This window comes from Apium graveolens, chromosome 10 (genome assembly GCF_009905375.1).
Source record: "Apium graveolens cultivar Ventura chromosome 10, ASM990537v1, whole genome shotgun sequence".
Classification (NCBI taxonomy): Eukaryota; Viridiplantae; Streptophyta; class Magnoliopsida; order Apiales; family Apiaceae; genus Apium; species Apium graveolens.
Genome location: NC_133656.1, coordinates 153536099 through 153541600, shown reverse-complemented (window position 1 = coordinate 153541600; position 5502 = coordinate 153536099). Strand labels below are relative to the sequence as shown.

The 5502-nt window shown below is 39.9% G+C and overlaps 1 non-coding gene across 1 annotated transcript; it reads left to right on the top strand.

The window, feature by feature from the left end:
- Positions 1-2383: 2383 nt before the first annotated feature.
- On the top strand, positions 2384-2490 carry LOC141694812 (small nucleolar RNA R71). The gene has a single exon (XR_012564094.1). It is a non-coding gene; the product is annotated as a small nucleolar RNA R71 (small nucleolar RNA).
- Positions 2491-5502: the final 3012 nt, after the last annotated feature.

Here is a 5502-nt window from a genome sequence, read left to right as displayed (position 1 = left end):
AACCCGAATAGTCATCCAGAAGATAATAGTACTCATGCCCAGCCAATCTGTCAAGCATTTGATCAATAAAAGGAAGAGGGAAGTGATCCTTCTTCGTGACCTTGTTCAGCTTCCTGTAATCCATGCAAACTTTCCATCCCGTGATTGTTCGAGTAGGAATGAGCTCATTCTTCTCATTAGCGACAACTGTGATACCTCCTTTCTTCGGTACACACTACACTGGACTCACCCAAGAACTGTCAGAGATGGGATAGATAATCCCTGCATCTAGCCATTTAAGGATTTCCTTCTTCACAACTTCTTTCATGATCGTATTAAGCCTTCTTTGTTGCTCAACAGTAGGCTTGCTACCTTCCTCTAGCAGAATTTTATGCATACAATAAGAAGGACTGATTCCCTTGATATCTGCTGTAGTCCATCCAATTGCCGACTTGAACTCTCTCAGAATTCTTCAGAGCTTTTCTTCATCACTACTTGAAAGGTCAGATGCAATAATAACAGGCAAAGTAGATGCATCACCTAGAAAAACATACCTTACGTGTTCAGGCAATGGTTTAAGCTCAAGTGTAGGAGCTTCCTCAATAGAAGGCTTGAGGCACTTTGGAGATTTGTTCAACTCCTCCAATCCAAGAGATTCAAACGACATATCTAACCTTCGCTTCCAAGGAGAAGCGTTCAAAAACTGTAACTGCTCATCACCTTCATCATCTTCACTATCTGAATTCCAACGAGGCCTTCTCTAAGGCATTAGACCTTAGCATTTGATCAAGTTCTGAAGTAACCACATAATCGACCAACTCCACTTTTAAGCACTCCTCGTTTTCAGTCAGGAATTTCAAAGCATTAAAAACATTGAACGTCACATCCTGATCCAGCACTCACATAGTAAGCTCACCCTTCTGCACATCAATAAAGGTTCGGTCAGTAGCCAAGAATGGTCTTCCCAAGATTATGGGAATCTTCTTATCCTCCTCAAAATCAAGTATTACAAAATTAGCAGGAAAGATGAGTTTATCAACCTTGACTAAGACATCCTCCACAATGCCCCGTGGATATATAATAGATCGATCGGCCAACTGCAAGGTCATATAAGTAGGCTTTGGATCAGGTAAGTCCAATTTCTTGAAGATTGACAAGGGCATCAGATTGATGTTAGCTCCCAAGTCACATAAACATTTGTCAAATAACACTTTACCAATGGTACAAGGATTAGTGAAGCTTCCAGGATCTTTAAGCTTCGGAGGCAACTTCTGTTGCAGCATAGCACTGCATTCCTCCGTAAGAGCAACCGTCTCTAAGTCATCAAGCTTCACTTTTTGTGAGAGAAAACCTTTCATAAACTTCGCATAACTAGGCATCTGTTCAAGATCTTCAGCAAAAGGTATATTGATATGAAGTTTCTTGAACATCTCCAAAAACTTCTCAAACTGCTTATCCAGCTTTTTCTTCTGCAGCCTCTTAGGAAAAGGAGGTGGAGGATAGATCTGTTTCTCCCCTGTTTACCCTCAGGAGGAGTGTGTTCCACAGTAGTCTTCCTTGGTTCCACTTCTGCTTCCTTCTGCACTTCTTTTTCAGCCACAACTTCTTCTTCCGAAACTTAAGAATTTTCGGGATTTGCCACCTTCCCAGACCTCAATGTAATTGCCTTCACCTGCTCCTTAGCTTCCCTCTTTCCTAGCATTTCAGTGTCACTAGGGAGTGTACCAAGTTGACGATTTAGCAAGGCATCGGCAATTTGCCCAATTTGGTTCTCCAAGGTCTTGATAGAAACCGATTGGCTCTTGCACATGAGCCTCAATCCTCCAATTCAGATTTTTCATTAGATTGTTGCAGCTGGAGTTGTTGTCTTGGTGCATATTTTGGTTACTGAAAACTAAGGGGGTTGTATTGCTTTGCTGCATACTGCTGATAAGGCTGCTGAACCGCATTCTGAGTATTGCTCCAGCTGAAGTTAGGATGATTGTGGTTATTGGGATGATAGGTGGCTGGAATAGGCTGTTGCAACCTCTGAAAGTTGCTCACAAAATGAGTTGATTCACTAGAAATAACACACTGCTCTATCTCATGGGCACCATCACAAAGTTCACAGACACTAGTGATCTGATTAAATCCATAATTAGCCAAAAAATCCACCTTCATCGTCAAAGCCTTAAGCTGAGCAGCTATAGCAGTAGCTGCATCTACCTCCAGAATCCCTGCTACCTTGCTCTAAGGTAGTCTTTGAGTTGGGTTTTGGTATTCATTAACTACCATCAGCTCAATCAATTCATAAACTTCATCACAGCTTTTAGCCCATAAGGCTCCTCCTGATGCTACATTAAGCATGAGTCTAGAAGTAGCACCCAATCCATTATAAAAGCAGTTAATGATCATCCAATCAGGCATCCCATGGTGAGGACACTTTCTAAGCATAACTTTGTAGGGATCCCAAGCCTCACATAAAGATTCTCCAGATTGCTGAACAAATTGAGTAAGTGCATTTCTGATTGCAGCAGTCTTCGCCATATGAAAGAATTTAGTTAGGAACTTTTGAGCAAGATCCTCCTATTTGGTGATAGACCCTGGTGGTAGGGAATGTAACCGGCACTTAGCTTTATCCCGCAGAGAGAATGGGAAAAGTCTCAACTTAATAGCATCTTCAGAAACTCCATTAAAATTGAAAGTGTCGCAGATCTCGATGAAATCTCTGATGTGCATGTTGGGGGTCTTCTGTCGGAGAACCCCCAAACTGAACTGAGTTCTATATCATCTGAATCGTGCTCAACTTGATCTCAAAAGTATTAGCCGAAATGGATGGTCGGACAATGCTAGACTTAATATCATTAATCTTTGGCTGAGAGTAATTTTATCAAAGCCTTCGTATTTGCTTATGGTTCTCCCGTTGCAATAAGAACTTCTTCTTCAACTTTCTCCTCGACAAGAACTTCTTCAAAAACTTCCTTAGCTACTACAACTTCTTCCTAAGCTTGATCCAGTGTTCTCTTACGAGACCGAGAATGCGTATGCATACACGCTCGCTAGTGTACCTGAAATACGACAAGGAAATAAGTAAGTAACAATGTTCGAGTCAATGAAATTTAACGACCACTGATGACAAACACATAAACTAAAAATTAACACCGAGTCCCCAGCATCGGTGCCAAAAACTTGTTAGGACGAAAACATGCACTAATATTCACGCAATTATACGCGATCGCAAGTAATATAGAATTATTTCTAGTTCATTCCCACAGAGACTGGTTTAGGTTAATTTCAATCAATGCACTTATGCAATAATGGTATGGTTATTATTCAATGCTAAGACGATTAACAAATTGAGATTATTTATAACTAAGATTAACTAAGAGATTATACTAAAGAACATTAACTAAGAGATTAAATGGATTGATTACTATATGACAAAAATATGGGATTCTAGTTTCATTACTACTTCATTCAATAACCTCTTTGTTCTCAACCTTCACATATAATGGTGATGACACTAATCAGACAACACGAAACTAATAAACACCAAATTTTGTTGCACGAATACCCTACTACCAGACATCCACAAAAGAGATAGAAGCTAAATAAACATCAATTATATTGAGACCCTATATGTCTATAGAATTTGACAATATAACGGTTTAATGCACAAGTTATCTATCATAATTACATAGGGCAAGTAAGATGGTTAAAATTACCTACAAATCATGCATATCAAATACATGAACCCTATGCTAGCATGGCAAGTTCTAAACCCCTAAATTCACTTTCACTTCATTAGAGATTAACACGCTATCTTATAAGTTCGCGACGCTCATAAGACGAATAAGCACAACCAATACTAGGATATCATACAATTACCACACATTAAGGTATCAAAACTATTTAGCTAAAGAAATCCATAAGTAAATCCGCTAGAATCCACGATAACGATTAGCCCATAATCTGACTCATCATCAACGTGGGTTCCAATGAAAGCATGGTATAACAAATGTAGTCTTTATACTGAATAAATAATAAACCAAGTACATAACAAGAGTATAGGTTCACAAATAAGAAAACTAGCATCCAAGATTACAACTTATAATAAAGAATAACACGAATAAACTAGGGTTTCTTCACCTTCGTTGAATTGTGCTATACGGTCTTCTTACGCCTTCTCCTTAAGCTCTGGAACGTCTTGTTTTGAAAAATGATCATAAGTTATCAATATATAGCAGTCCAATTAATCCAGGAGTCCAGGAAACAGAATTGGAGTAGAATCAGGATTTTATTATCCCGACACGGCGCGGCCGTGCGCTACTATAGTGCGGGCGCGCTGACCTTTTGGAGAAACTGAAATTGCCTTCTTTATTTTGCTGATTTGAGATGGCCTTTGCACGAGCAATCTTCTTGACACATTCCTAACACCATTTTAGCATTAAAATAATGATAAATCTCATAGATCCCTGTTATATGCCTGAAATGCAAAAACACTACAAAAATACATCAAATACACAAATAACTCGAGTACAAAATATCAATTTAATCCTTTATAGAGCATTTTAAGTGGACATAAATGCCACTTAACAGTTTCTTGAGGATTGGGAGGCGGGGTGGCCATTTTCCGGGGTAGAGGTTGAGCCGGACTCAAGTAGAATAGGGGTCCAGTGGTACATGACTCAAGCAGAGCCGGGGTCCGCAGTTCAGGACTCAAGTGGAACCTCCAGGGACTTTATATCCTATCATTTTCCCCAACTCCCTTATGCAGATTTTCTGGATGAGGGAGTAGAATGAAGTACGTCAAAAGGAAAAAATGAGCTTACTCGTCCCTCAGTCCGGGTAGGTATTGAAGTGTTCCAAGTCAGACTAGTGGGAGATAGAGTAGTTGGCTTTTATAAAAAAATTGCGATTCCTTGCCCCCAGTCCGGGTTGGTGTTGAAGAGTTCCAACCGGACTAGTGAGATATAGAGTAGTTGGTTTTTAGGAAAAAATGAGCTTCCTTGCCCCCAGTACGGGTAGATGTTGAAGTGTTCCAAGCCGGTCTAGTGGGATGTAGAGTAGTTGACTTTTAGGGAAAAAATGAGCTTCTTTGCCCCCCAGTCCGGGTTGGTATTAAAGTGTTTCAAGTCGGACTGGTGTGATATAGAGTAGTTGGCTTTTAGGAAAAAATTGAGTTTCCTTGCCCCCAGTCCGGGTTGTGTTGAAGTAAACCAAGCCGGGCTAGCGCGATATATTGTAGATGGCTTGTAGGGAAAAAAATGAGCTTTCTTGCCCTTTATCCCGGGTTATATTGAGGTAGACCAATTCAGAATAGTGGGTATTTGAGCTTCCTTGCCTCCCAGTCCAGTTTGAGGCGTAGCCGGAATGGTGTTAACATCCTGGAAGTTGAATCGATTATCTTCGATTTTCCCTCCTTCATTTGAATTTTATTTACAGTTAACTTTTTTCAAAAAGACGTGCTGTAATAACTATGATAATTACTTTTTTTTTATCCATGGCTGGGATTGTGCCACATGGCGGGGTCTTTTAATATTC